Below are 15487 nucleotides of genomic sequence, written 5' to 3'. Positions count from 1 at the left end.
GTACTAGTCCTCAATGCGACAGCACAGGGGATCGCAGGCATCAATCCTGGCCCATGCTGTGTTCGTGATCTCTGTAATATCCTCCAGTCCCGATAATCCTTCCTCTGTTTGAAATCTCCTCTAGTCCACACCATTCTCTGTGTCTCTGTCTCTGTCTCTGTCAGGTTCTCCAGTCCCTAACACCCTAATCCCTAACCTTCTCCAGTAGGTACTAAATTCCTTCATCCCTGTAAACCCTGACAGCCCTGTCTATCCCTGTAAGCTCCTCCCACCAATACCACCTTCCATGTCAATGTATTTGTCTTTAACCTCTCCATCGGTCCCGATCTATGTAATCTTCTCCAGCTCCTACAACCCTTCCTTAGCTGTGAAAAATTTGTAATCTCCTTATCCCTCTCCAATTCTTTGATCTTTATCTTGTTAAATTTCACCTTCATTCCCGACACCATACCCCTCCCGACCACAGGAACCTCTTTCAGTTTGTGCAACCCTCCCCATTTGTGTAACTGTCTTCAACCCAGTAACCTGGAATTCTCCATTGCCTTCCTATCTATGTAGCCTCCAGAGCCTAGAAGCCTTCTTATATCTGTAAATGTCTTCAATCACAACAACCTTCCATATCTCTGTTAGTATACACAATAATCTCCTAGATGAAACAGCCCCCTGTCTGTGTCTCTCAGTCTGCCTGCCTCTTCCTAACTCCATCCCTATCCCTCTCTCCAGAATCTAATCCAGCTCCCTCTCTCTCTGTAAATTCCTCCAATCCCCAAACACCTTTGTCCCTCTGACATTCTTGACCAGATGTAACTGTGTTTAATTCTTAGCCTCCCTATCTCTGTAACCTCTACCCATCTGTCCAACCCCCCACTACTGAGGTGCGACTCCCTGTATTCGCCATAAGGGAGATGGAATGACAGTGAACAGATCTGATGGAACTGTCATTACGGAGGTGTAGCTGCAGAATGACCATCGCTGGGAAGTGAATACTGAAGGGTTGTTTGCATAGAGTCATAGAGTCATAGAGATGTACAGCATGGAAATCGACCCTTCGGTCCAACCCACCCACGCTCTGCAGATATCCCAACCCAATCTAGTCCCAATATGCAGACTAGGCAAAAAGCTAACAAGGTATGAAGGAAGGATGAGGTTAATGCATTAATGAGACAATCATGTGGATCTGAATTTGAAAAGTAGAGTTGAGAATAAGCAAGCAGCAGCAACCGTTAGCAGGAATTCTTTTGTAGGCACCAAACAGTGATGGGAATGTCAGTATGGTTACAGTCAGGACACTGAATGTACTTATGGCAAGGGCAGTACAGTAACGGTGTGTGACAGTGGTCTCCATGCCGACTGATACAGCAACGAGCCTGTTGGATTGAATTTGTTGGTGTGAATATAAATGGCAGAATTGTAAGGGTGTAGGAGGGGTGTAGTGGTATAGGGGATATGGTGTACTTGAATTATCAGAAGCCTTTATGCAAGTTTTAACAGGGAAAAGAACGGACAAAGGAAGCACATGGTGAGGGGAAGAAACTGACAGGACAGCGTACCTGCAGAGTTACTGCCTTTGCTGTTTGAATTCATGTATCGCTGGATATCGGAGTGCATTTATCAGATTTAAAGGTTACTGCAGATTATATCTGCAATAAATGCTTCTGCTTGTGAGTCCTATCAGATCGAATAGATTGGTTGGAGAGACAGTTTAAGACAATACAGAATTGGTAACACAACAGTATGTGATGGATGGCAGTTATAGGAAGAGGGACAGTCTCAGATAGAGTTACATAGATGGGTTAACTCCAAAAAAGGCAAGAGAATTTAGTAGCTAGTGCAGGAGTCTTCTGTGGCTCTCCCTATTTTAAACAAATATGCTGTTTTGGAAAATGTAGCGGGTGATGGATTCACAGGGGAACGTTGCACAAACAGACAAGTTTGTGGTATGGAGACTGGCACTAATGCAACAAGAGATACGTCGGATTCCACGAAGTCAATTGTGTTAGGGGACTCGCTAGTCTGAGGTACAGACAGATGGTTCTGTGGACAGCAGAGAAATAAGCAGATTAGTGTGTTGCTTCCCTGGTGCCAGGATCAAGGATATCTCAGAAAGGATGCAGAATGTTCTGACAGGGGAGAGGGTCCAGCAAGAGGTCATTGACCAAATTGGAACCAACGACATAAAAAGGGAAAACGTTTGAGATTATGGACGGAGATTGCAGGGTGATAGGCAGAAATTTAAAAAAGAGGATCTTGACAGTAATAATATCTGTATTACTCCCGGCGCTATGAGCTACTGAGGACAGGAATAGAGGGATAGAGCAGATGAATACATGGCTTTGGAGCTGGTGTATGGGAGAAGTATTCACATTTTTGGATCACTGGAATCTCTTTTGGGGTAGAAGGAACCTGTACCAGAAGGGCGGATTGCACCTAAATTGGAAGGGGATGAATATACTGGCAGGAAGATTTGCCACAGCTGCTCGAGAGGTTTTAAACTAGTTTGGGTGGTGGGGGGTGGGGGGGGGGGGGGGGGAGCTGGGGGCAGGGAGATAGTGAGGAAATAGATCAATCTGAGATTGGTAAACTGAGAACAGAAACGAGTCAAACAGTCAGGACGGGCAGGGACAAGGTAGGACTAATAAAGTAAACTGCATTTATTTCAATGCAAAGGGGCCAAATAGGGAAGGCAGATGAACTCAGGGCATGGTTAGGAATATGGGACTGGGATATCATAGCAGTTACAGAAACATGGCTCAGGGATCGGCAGGACTGGCAGATAATGTTCCAGGTTACAAATTCTACAGGAAAGATAGAAAGGAAGGGAGGACAGGAGGGGGAATGGAGTTTTTGATTAGGGATAGCATTACAGGGGTACTGAGGGATGATATTCCTGGAAATACATCGAGGGAGGTTATTTGGGTAGACCTGAGAAATAAGAACGGGATGATCGCCTTATTGGGATTGTATTATAGACTCCCTAATAGTCAGAGGGAAATTGAGAAACAAACTTGTGAGAAGATCTCAACTATCTGTAAGAAAGTAGGGTGATTATGGTAGGAGATTTTAACTTTCCAAACATAGACTGGGACTGCCGTAGCGTTAAGAGTCTAGATGGAGAGGAAGTTATTCAGTGTGTACAAGAAAATGTTCTGATTCAGTATGTGGATTAACCTACTAGAGAAGGTGCAAAACTTGACCTACTCTGGGGAAATAAGGCAGGGTAGGTGACTGAGGTGTCAGTGGAGGTGCACTTTGGGGCCAGCTACCATAATACCATTAGATCTTAAATAATTATGGAAATGGATAGACCAGATCTTAAAGTTGAAGTTATAAATTCGAGAAAGGCCAATTTTGACAGTATTTGGCAAGAACTTTCAAAACCTGATTGGGGGCAGATGTTCACAGGTAAATGGACGGCTGGAAAATGGGAAGCCTTCAGAAATGAGATAACAAGAATCCAAAGCAAGTATATTCCTGTTGGGATGAAAAGAAAGGCTGGTAGTATAGGGATTGCTGACTAACTAAACGGTTTGATTCATAAAAAGAAGGAAGCATATGTCAGGTATAGACAGGATAGATCGAGTGAATCCTTCGAAGAGTATAAAGGCAGTAGAAGTATACTTAAGAGGGAAATCAGGAGGGCAAAAAGGGGACATGAGATAGCTTTAGCAAGTAGAATTATGGAGACTGCAAAGGGTTTTTACAAATACATTAAGGACAAAATCATAACGAGGGAGAGAATAGAACCCCTCAAAGATCAGCAAGGCAGCCCTTGTGTGGAGATGCAGGAAATGGGGGAGATACTAAACGAGTATTTTGCATCAGTATTTACTGTGGAAACTGATATGGAAGATATAGAATGTCAGGAAATAGATGGTTACACGTTGAAAAATGTCCATATTACAGAGTAGGAAGTGCTGGATGTCTTGAAACGTGTAAAAGTGGATAAATCCCCAGGACCCGAACAGGTGTACCATAGAACTCTGTGGGAAGCCAGAGGAGTGATTGCTGGGCTTCTTGCTGAGACATTTGTACCGTTGATAGTCACAGGAGAGGTGCCAGAAAACTGGAGTTTGGCAAACGTGGTGCCACTGTTTAAGAAGGGTGGTACGGACAAACCATGGAACTATCGGCCAGTGAGCCTGACGTCGGTGGTGAGCAAGTTGTCGAAGGGAATCCTGAAGGACAGGATGTACATGGAGTTGGAAAGACAAGGACTGATTAGGGATAGTAAATATAGCTTTAACCGTGGGAAATCATATCTCACGATCTTGATTGAGTTTTTTGAAGAAGTTACGAAGAGGGCAGAACAGTAGATGTGTTCTATATGGACTTCAGTAACGCGTTCGACAAGATTCTCCATGGAAGACTGGTTAGCAAGTTTACATCTCACGGAACACAGGGACAACTAGCCACTTGCATACAGAACTGGCTCAAAGGTTGAAGACAGAGGGTGGAGGTGGAGGGTTATTTTTTAGACTGGAGGCCTGTGACCAGTGGAGTACCACAAGGATCAGTGCTGGTTCCTCAATTTTTTATCATTTACGTAAATGATTTGGATGCGAGCGTAAGAGGTATTGTTAGTAAGTTTGCAGATGACAACAAAATTGGAGGTGTAGTGGACAGCGAAGAGGTTTACCTCAGAGTACAACAGGATCTTGATCAGATGGGCCAATGGGCTGAGAAGTGGCAGGTGGAGTTTATTTGAAATAAATGCGAGGTGCTGCATTTTGGGAAAGCAAAGTTTAGCAGGACTTCGACATTTATTGGCAATGGGTGTGTTGCTGAACAAAGAGACCTTGGAGTACACGTTCATTGGTCCTTGAAAGTGGAGTCGCCGGGAGGTAGGATAGTTAAGGTGGTGTTTGGTTTGCTTTCCTTTATTGGTCAGAGTATTGAGTTTTGGAGTTGGGAGGTCATGTTGCGGTTGTACGGGACACTGGTTAGGCCACTGTTGGAATATTGTGTGGAATTCTGGTCTCCTTCCTATCGGAAATATGTTGTGAAAATTGAAAGGGTTCAGGAAAGATTTACAAGGATGTTGACAGAGTTGGAGAATTTGAGGTATAAGGAGAGGCTGTACAGGCTGGGGCTGTTTTCCCTTGAGCGTTGGAGGCTGAGGGGTGACCTTCTAGAGATGTACAAAATTGTGAAGGGCATGGAGAGGATAAATAGAGAAAGTCTTTTCCCTGGCGTCGGGGAGTCCAGAACTAAAGGGCATAGGTTTAGGCTGAGAAGTGAAGGATGTTGGGTGGCACAGTGGTTAGCAATGCTCCCTCCCAATGCCATGAGACTCAGGTTCAATTCCCGCCTCAGGCTGTGTGGACTTTGCACATTCTCCCTATGTCTGCGTGGGTTTCCTCCCACAATCCAAACTTGTGCAGGCTAGGTGAATTGGCTATGCTAAATTGCCTGTACTGTTAGGTTAGGGGGATGGATCGGAGTGGTTTGTGCTTTGGTGGGTCGCTGTGGACTTGTTTCCACACTTAAAAAAATGAAAACGTGAAAGAGACCTAAGGGGCAACTTTTTCACACATACGGTGGTATGTGTATGGAATGAGCTGCCAGAGGATGTGGTGGAGGCTGGTACAATTGCAGCATTTAAAAGACATTTGAATGGTTATATGAATAGGAAGGGTTTGGAGGGATATGGGTCGGATGCGGGCAGGTGGGAATAGATTGGGTTGGATATCTGCTCGACATGGACGGGTTGGACTGAAAGGTCTGTTTCCATGCTGTACATCTCTATGCCTCGATAACTCACAGAGTGAGTTTGTAAATGCAGTTAGTGTGAATGGTATTTGGAGCAATACATGTAATTGGAAAGTTAAAGTTAGGTTGGAGTTTGTTTAAAGGGATTGGAATAGAGAGGTAAAGGCATCATGAATCAGTTGCATAGAGTGTTGGTGAGAGTGTACCTGAGGTATTGAGTGCAGTGTCGGTGACCTAATCGAAGAAAGATGACACTGATCACAGAGGACGTGCAATGGACATTCTCCAGATTAATTCCTGAGATGACAAGATTTTCTGATGGGGAGATTTGTCCTGCGACCTCTCCAGTTTCAAAGCATGAGAGGTGATCGCAGTGAAATTTCAAAAATCTATGATTCATGTGATGAGGTGGAAATAAACAGGATGTTTCTCTAGCTGTCTACTCTATATTTAAGGCAAATAATGACAGGATAAGGGATATGCCATTTAAGACCGTAATAAGGAGGAAATTCTTCCCTCGGAGGGGACTGACTAACACAGGGGCATGGAAGCCTGTTAGCAGGGCAAGATTAAGGAGAATCCCCAGATATTCTTCACGTATATCAAGTGGAACAGAACAACCAGGGAACATGTAGGGTCTATTAGTGACTTGGCAAGTTGTATCCAAACTCAACTTCATGGGAGAAGGCTGTTTGTGTGACTGGAGCCCAATTTCCCCGGTGTACCCGGTAGAGATCAGTGCTGTGTTCCGTATTATTTGTGGTATTCATAAGTGATGTGAATGTGAAGTGGGTAGGGGGAGTGTGATAAGTAAGTTTGTGTTTGACACAAAGATTGGCTGTGTGGTTGGCAGTGAGGAGGGAGGTCTTATATTACAGGAAGATACAGATAGAATGGTCAGATGGTCAGATCAATGGCAAATGGAATGTAACTCTGATAAATATGAGGTGATGCACTTTGGAAGAAGGAAACAGACAGGGGAGGACTCAAAGAACGGCATCACACTAGGAAGCTCAGAGCGTGCTTCTCCACACATCCCTGAATGTGACTGGATATGATAATTGATGAGTTCAGCATGACTGTAGATAAAGCCTTTATTCATTGACCCAAAGATTATCCGAGTTTTATATAGCACTTCGGTAAGGCCAAATGAAATATTGTGTGCAGTTCTAGGAGCCGCGTTACAGGAAGGATGTGATTGTACTGGATGAGGTGCAGAAGAGATTCACCAGAATGCTTCCTGGGATGGACCATACGAGCTGTGGAGAGAGGCTGGGTAAGCTCGAGTTATTTATTTTGAAGCAGAGGAAGTTGAGTTGGAATGTAATTCAGATTTAAGATTACAAGGGGCATGGACAGGGTGAATAGACAACAGCTGTTCTTTTTAGTCAAAGTTTCAGATTCTTTACAGAGTGAAACCAGGGAATGGAGAATGGAGAACAGAGAAACATGACACAGCTACTTCACTTCTGCCTTCACAGAAAAATGCATAAACAAAGCCTTCCCAGCAATAGGAAAAAACCTGAGTCTGATGAGAAAATGATGTGGAATGAAACTAGTAAATAAACTAATTTGGAGAAATTATTGGAACTGAAAATAATGGGCATAGAAAAAAAAACAACACAGATTGATGAAATGGGAAACATTTGAGAAACTCACTGGTAGATTAATTAAAGAAAATACAATAGAGGCACTGAACTAGGATTTTCAGCAAGGATTTTAATAGAGTCCCAACCCTAGTAAGCAAAGTAAAAGCACATGGGAAAGGGGGTAATATATGAACATGGTGTTAAAATGGGAGTGTTGACAGGAAACAATGAGGAGGAATAAATGGATGGGTTTCAGTTTGGAAGGCTCATGAGTCATCACAATGATTGATGCTGGGGCGCCAGATATTCACAATACATCTCAAACATCTCGTTGAGGGATTCAAATGCAAAGTTTCCAAGTCTGCTGACGGAACTAGGATTTTGAAAGTGAGGAGAATGTGAAAAAAACTTAAAGGAGAATGAAACAAACGGAGTGAATGAGTAAACATGTGGCAGATGAAGAGCAGTGTGGATAGATATGATGTTGTCTACTTGGTTGTGAAACACTAAAGTTCCAGCCAACCATTGGAAAAGGAAGTGGTTGAGAAATGTCGATCTACGAAGGGAACTGCACATTTCTTCTGTTATTGTTTAGACAGACATCTGTGTTCCATGCAGGGCAGTGAGTTCTGCAGAAAGAAGCCAATACAGGGAATACATTGGCACACTGACCAGTTTACACAGACCCACCAAGTGGGGAGCTGTAACATTGAAAAGGATCTGGGATCTCCCTGTACACCAGTCACTGAAAGCAATATTGCAGGAGCAGAAAGCAGTCAGGAAGATAAATTGTTGTTGACCATCATTTCAGAAGGACTGGAGTCCAGGGGTAAGGGTGTCTCAGTGCAGCTGTACAGGCCCTTGGTGAGACCTCAACTCGAACATTGTGCAGTGTTGTGTGCAGTTTTGGTCTCCGTACCTAATAAAGAACAAACCTGACATTGAGGGAGTGCAGCGAAGGATGACCAGACTGATCTCTGGGATGACAGACTTTTTGTGGAGCAGAGTTTGGGGCAACTGAGCCTGTATCGCATGGGGTTTAGGAAGATGAGTGGAGATCTCAGTGAGATATATAAAACACTGACAGGGTGAGTTAGATTGGAAGCAGTGATGATAATTCCCCTGGCTGGGAAGTCTAAAACAAGAGGCCACAGTATTAAATACAGATGGGTCACATTGCATTTAGATACGAATAAATGTCTGCACTCAGAGACTGGTGAACCTGGGAATTCTCTCTCACATAAGGCTGTGGAAGACAAGGCACTAAAGACTAATAAGGATGTCTAGACACCAAAGGATGGGGGAGAGGGCAGGAGTATGGTGTAGAAATAAAGGGTCAGCAATCATTATATTGAATTGGATAGCAAACTCGACAGACCAAGGGGACGACCACAGTTCCTATTTTATAGCTTCACAAGGTTAATCACATTAAGGGGTGTGTAAAGTGTGTGGGGAATGTGGATTGAGGAGATGTTCAGACATTAACTAGAATGGGGCAGGCTCAGTGTGCTGTATGGCCTATTACATTCCCGATGTTTCTGTGCGGTTTGTGGGAAAGCTCTGTAAATGTTGTCACAAGTTCACAGATGTTAGGAAGGACGTCTCTGCTGGCTCAACAGGACTGTGTTTCCCGTTCCCTTTTCCATACCGAGGTTGGGGGCTGGGTGTTCTGTCAGGTTTTATCCTTTTAGACTTCAGAGCAGTTTGATACGATAGAGTGTCTTGCTTGGCCTTTTCAGAGACCATTGAAGAGTGCATCACATGTCTGTGTGTTTGGAGTCACTTTTAGGCCAGACCAGGAGAGCACGGGAGATTCACTTCCTGAAAGTACATTGGGGAAGGAAATTGGTGTTTACAATCGACATTGACTTCAAGGCCATTGTTACTGACACCAGATTTGAGATCTCGATATTTTATTAATCGTTTTTAACTTCCACCAGCTGCCAGAGCATTAGCCTGGTCTGGATTATTCATCCAGTGACTTTTCCAAAACAGCACCATCTCCACATGGGGACCGATCGGAAACCACACTGAGCAAGTTTATGTCTGTGCTGCTTGACAGCTCTATCAAAACGAACTCCCAATTTGACTATCATGATGAGGCTGAGAGGGTTGTAATTGTCCAGATTGTAATTATTCCCCGACACTGAGTAATTTTCCACATTGCCAGGGAGATGTCAGAGTTGTAGCTGGAAGGAAACCGCTTCCCCAGGGGCACGGCTTGTTGTACAGCACAAGTCTTCAGTCCTATTGCAGGAATGGGGTCAGGACTCATTGCATTTGCCTCTCTACTGTGTTCAGCTTTTTCTTCATGGCACGTGCAGCGAATTGAATTGGTTGAAGACTGATCTGTGATCCTGTGGGCATCATGATGACGGTGAATTGAATTATCGACTCAACACCCCTGGCTGAGGATGGTACAGATACTATTTCCTTGTTTTTTACACTGATGTGCAGAGCTGATCCATTGATAGAATGGGGATAATTGTGAAGCCCTCTCTAACAGTTAGTTGTTTAATCGACTATCACGATTTTTGGCCAGATATGGCAGGCTGCAGAGGTTTCATCGGGGTGTATTGACCTTGTGACAATTTCTCTCTCTCGATCGTACGATTTGGTTTTATTTGATTTGATAGGATTCATTGTCGCATGTATCTAAGTAGAGTGAAACTCTTTGTTTATACACAGTTCTGGCAGATCATAGTGAGGGTTGGAGCTGCCTTTTTTTAGAGACATGAAGTGGCCGAAATTTAAAAGTCTACTTCAGCTGTCTGTTTCTGAAGAGCCACAAAATAGACAGAAATTAAAATAGATTGCTTCAGCATCAGTGAAAAAAGGGCCTTTGAAAAGGGAATTATTCCAAAGCAAAAGAAAGGATAATCTGATTCGCAAGATTCTGAAACATGCCAATATAGTGGTAAAGAAGGTTCTTTTTAAAAAAAAAGATGATTTGTAACAAAACACAGATGAAAAAATGAAATTGTAGCACAAAAACTTTAAAGAATCACTACAAAAAGTAACTTATTCTGATCTCAGTAAGGATTATTTTCATCCACAAAAACAGCATCTCAAGTTATCTTTCAGAAGCTAGCTGTGCCTTTGAAACTGTTTACAATAGTAATAAGTTCTAGTTAAATATCTGGTAAATAATCATGGACACAGATTTCAACATAATAATAAAACCTTAAAGAGATACCTGGCTTGTCTTGTCAAATTCACGAAGAAAAAGGTTAACCGTGGAAATAATAATATTACGTATTTTGTATCAGAATCAGCTTTTTACTGTAAAATGTGATCACGGAATTTGATAAGAGATAGCCTGCCCAATGGAGAATAGAACTCATGCAATCCTTCAAGATAAACAATGAGGGATATGACTGAAAAGAGCAGAGCCCCGAACTTTGGAATGCATTATAGAAAGATCCCAAGGCCTAGAGATACCAACAATCGTTAAACATCCGAAACAAATAAGAAACTCGGGCTGTCCATGGGAGTGTCCATCAATGATCAGTTGTTTTACAAGATTGATTCTGCAGAAGGGGAGTGGATGGTACACTGACAAAGTTGTTTATGATCATTGCAACACAGAACGTATAAAAATACTGTCTTTTTACTGTAAACTCGAAGTGTGTCATTGATTTGCCGTCTGATCTGAGCTAGAGATTAAGGAAACGATTGTTTTCTCATGTCAAAGTCAGATTCGAGGAAGATCCTTTGGTATTCTCCCAGCATTAACCAGGTTTTGCTTGAATTAAAGTCCATTCCGTGCCTGTGTCCTGTCTGCCTCCAGAGTCTTTGTCCCTCGCTGGGGAATCTCGCTCCTACAATAAGCAAGGCCATATAGATCATAGGGTAAAGGAAAAACTTAGACTGAGACATACAGGCTACACCAGAAAGGGCATGCAATAGGCAACATCAATGTGAGCAAGATCAGCATTATTTGAAGTTAGAGAGTCCATTCCTCATTTTAATCGTGGGCTGGGACGATGCTGTTCATGAGCCGCTGGTTTGTGTGTTCAAGATTCTGTATTGTCTGCATGATGGAAGAGATTGCAGGAGATCCAGGGTGCGATGGGTCTTTGATAATGTTGTCAGCCTTTCCACGGCAGTGAGCTGTGTAAATGGAGACAATGGATGGGACGTTGGTTTCCGTGATGGCATGGGCTGTGTACACAAACTTCTGTCATTTCTCTTACTGTCCTGGGCACGGCTGTGGCCACACCAGGTCATTATGCACCCAGATAGTTTGCTGTCAGTGGTGCATTTGTAGACATTGTTGAGGGTCCTTGTGGACATGTCAAATGTCCTGAGCTGCCAGAGAAAGAAGAGGCGTTGTTGTGCCATCTCGGCTGTCACATCTACATGGGAGGTCGGTTATCGTCACTCCGAGCAACTTAATGCTTTCCACTCTTTCAACTTCAGTTCCATTGATGCAGATGGGGGCATGTTCTCCTCATTTCTTTCTGAAGTCATTGATCAGTTGGTTAGTTCTGCCGATGTTAAAAGAGAGGATGGTCTCAGTGCAGCATATCACTAAGTCCACTATTTCGGTTCTGTATTTTGACTTGTTATCATTACATACCTGTCCTACTATGATGGTGTCATCAGTGAACATGTAGATGGCATTCGTTCAAAATTTGGCAACACAGTCGTGGGTGTACAGGGCGTATAGTAGGGGGCTGAGGACACATCCTTTGGGATTTCAGTGTTGAATGTTATCATGGAAGAGACACACTTACCTATTTTCACTGATTGTGTACTGTGGGTCAGAAAGCTGAGGATCCAATTTCAGAGGGCAGAGCCAAGACTAAGATCAGGGAGATTTGTGATCAGTCTGAAGGGAATAATGGTGTTGAAGATGAACCTAGAGTCAATGAGCAGGAATCTGACGTGGGTGTCCTTGTTGTCCAGGTGTTCGAGGGATATGGCACCCATTATGTACCCATTCCACTGGTAGGAAAATTGTAGGGGATCGAGGCAGGCTGGGAGACTGGGACTGATGTGGGCCATGACTAGACATTCGAAGAACTTCACTCCCCTCAGTCTCCAGCGCTCTAAAGAGGAATGTCCCAGCTTATCCAACCTCTCCCTATGACTCAGACCCTTGAGTCCTGGCAACATCCTTGTAAAGTTCCAGTTTAATACCATCCTTCCTACAGCAAGGTGACCAAAGCTGAACACAATGCTGAACTTGAACATATTTGGAACTAAGTTTTACTCTGCTGCCAATTATTATGCTGCTGTGATATTGTTTTTTTTGTGTTATTCTGAAATCTTATTATTCATTGAATCCTCTGACGGCAATCCCCTCCGGTGAACGTTCTCCTGACTGCTTGAATTTGAATCAATCTATTCTGTTTGGACTGATATTTTGATGCCGCTGTATATCAGAGAACAGGAAGAGATGATGGATGATTGTGCAGTGTGTCTCCTTTACTGGACCAGATTGACTCTCCAGGTACCTAAAGCTTTTATTGCGTGCCAGAGTACCTCAGAATCGTTACATCACAGAAGGAAGCTATTTAGCCCATTGTAGGTCCATGCACACAGAACATTACTGCTCAGTACCCACAACATCCTTCAGCACTGCTGACAGATCCACCAACCTTACTGACAACCGTAAATTTACTAACTCATCCTTCTATACCCTCATTAAGGTCATTTTCAAAAGGACAAACAACAGTCACTCCAAAGCAGATCCTTGCACTATACCACTAGCAACTAAACTCCAGGATGAACATTCCCCATCAACTACCACCTTCTGTCTGCTTTCAGCTAGCCGATTTGTGATCCAAACGCTAAATCACCCACAATTCCACGTCTCCATATTTTCTGGGAGAAAGTAAGGACTGCAGATGTTTGAGATCAGGGTCGAGAGTGTGGCGCTGGAAACGCACAGCAGGTCAGGCAGCATCCGAGGAGCGAAGAGAAAATGAAGACTGCAGATGCTGCAGACCATAAAACTGATTCCTGATGAAGGGCTTACAAGAGAAACATCAACTTGCATGCATCTTGGATGCTACCTCATCTATTCTGCTTTTCAAACACCACACTCTCCATATTTTCTTCAATAGCCGACCATGGGGGACCTTATCAAACGCTTCACTGAAATCCACATACCTCACTTTACTCTTATCCACCTGTTTGGTCACCTTCTCAATGAACTCGGTATGATTTGTGAGGCATGACATACCCTTCACAAAACCTTGTTGACTATTCCGAATCAAATGTTTCCTTTCTAGATGATAGTAAATCCTATCTCTTATAATCCTTTCCAACACTTTCCCCACAACCAAAGTAAGACAGGTATATAATTACCAGGGTTGTCTCTTCTCCATTTCTTGAACAGAGGGACAACATTTGCTGTCCTCCAATCTTCTGGCATTATTCCTGTAGACAATGGTGATGTAAAAATCCGAACAGTTGGTTGCGTAAACTCCTCCCTAGCTTCTCAGAGAATCCTAGGATAAATCCCATCTGGCCCAGGGGACATATCTATTTTCACACTCTCCAGAACGTCTAACATCTCGACGTTACGAACTTCAATCCCGTCTAGACTAATAGCCTGTTTCTCAGTATTGGCCTTGACAGCATTTTCTTTTTCCATTGTGAATCCTGATTCAAATATTAATTTACAGCCTGTCCTATCTCCTCAGACTCCACACACAACTTAACACTACTGTGTTTGATTGCCATTAATCTTCATTCGGTGATTCTTTTATTCGTGACATGCTGATAGAAAGCTTGAGGGTTTTCCGCGATCCTACTTGCGAAAGACTTGTCATGCTCTATCCTGGCTATTCTTAGCTTTTTTAAAAAGTCCTTCCAGGCTAACTTGTAACTCTCAAGCATCCGAACTGAGCCTTCATGTTTCATGTTTACATAAGCCTCCTTCTTCCTCTTGACAAGAGATTCAACTGCTTCAGTAAACCACAGCAGCCTCACTCAACCATTTCCTCCTTTCCTGGCAGGTATAAAATTATGAAGGACACACAGTAGCTGTTGTTTGAAAAAGCTCCACACTTAAATTGTACCTATCCTCTGCAGTTTCCTTCCCCAACCTATGCATCCTAAAACCTTTCCTAATCGCATCATAATTACCTTTCCCCCAGCTATAACTCTTGTCCTGCAGTATACACCTGTCCCTTTCCATCACTAAGGTAAACATAACTGAATTGTAGTCACTATCAGCAAAGTGTTCACCAACATCCAAATCTAACACCTGGTCTGGTTCATTACTCAGTACCAAAGCCAATTTGGCCTCGGCCCTTGTTGGCCTATCTACATACTGTGTCAGGAAACCATTCTGCACACATTGGACAAAAACTGACCCATAAAGTATTTCTGCTGTACCATTTCGAATCAATATTTGGAAAGTTAAATTCTTCCATAACAAATGCTCTGTTATTTTCGCTCCTATTCAGTATCATCTTTTTAATCCTTTCCTCTACATCTCTGGAACATTTCAGACGGCAATAGAGAACTTTCAGCAGAGTGACCTCTCCGTTTTTGTTTCTAACCTCTTACCATACTACCTCATTAGACGAGTCCTTATCAAGCATCCTTTATACCAACGTAATGCTGTCTTTGATTTTCAATGCCACGCTAACCTCCCCCACCCCAACCCCCACCCCCGCCCCACTGTTAGTACTTTCCTTTTTTTCAATGTAGCATCTAAACCCCGGACCCTACAACGATCAGTCCTGTCCCTGCTCTATCCATTTCTCCAAAATGGCCAAAACATCAAGCTGTACAACAGCACAATTTGGAAACAGGGATGTTAAACGAGGGTGAGTTGGATAGATCAGAAGACAGCATGAGGGGAGATAGAAAGGAACGGACAGAAAATGGAAGTTTTATTTAGAAATTCTCACGCACTGCAAGGCCTTTATCTATGGTCATACCGTTTGAGCACTGTGCGGATACTGGCTGTGGTCCTAGAGCATTTATCGCCAATAATATCACAGAGCTGAATTGCTGACAGTTAAACAGAGTCCAAAAGGCCAAGTGATTTTTTATTTTTCTACACTGAGAATGTAATTTAATTTAAACAGACTGGGTGAACAGCAGCAGGAACTGAGAACCCCCTCAATACTGAGATAATGCGCCAGAGAATCTCAATGAGGTGGATCAATGACAGAGGGGAAATCAGCATCTCAGCTGTGGGCCAAATAATGATTGAGAAAGAT

The 15487-nt window shown here is 43.2% G+C and overlaps 1 long non-coding RNA gene across 4 annotated transcripts in view; it reads left to right on the top strand.

Moving 5' to 3' along the window:
- LOC140471685 (uncharacterized) overlaps positions 1–11226 on the top strand; it is a 76644-nt gene extending 65418 nt beyond the window's left edge. For all 4 annotated transcript variants that reach the window (XR_011957169.1, XR_011957168.1, XR_011957170.1 and 1 more), the window contains 2 exons: positions 6877–6985; positions 9239–11226. This is a non-coding gene — a long non-coding RNA (uncharacterized lncRNA). The remainder of the gene's footprint in view (positions 1–6876; positions 6986–9238) is intronic.
- The last annotated feature ends 4261 nt before the right edge of the window (positions 11227–15487 follow it).

Source organism: Chiloscyllium punctatum, unplaced genomic scaffold (assembly GCF_047496795.1).
Source record: "Chiloscyllium punctatum isolate Juve2018m unplaced genomic scaffold, sChiPun1.3 scaffold_154, whole genome shotgun sequence".
Taxonomy (NCBI): Eukaryota; Metazoa; Chordata; class Chondrichthyes; order Orectolobiformes; family Hemiscylliidae; genus Chiloscyllium; species Chiloscyllium punctatum.
Note: the sequence above shows the minus strand (reverse complement) of the source record. Positions and strands in the feature narration are given on the sequence as shown.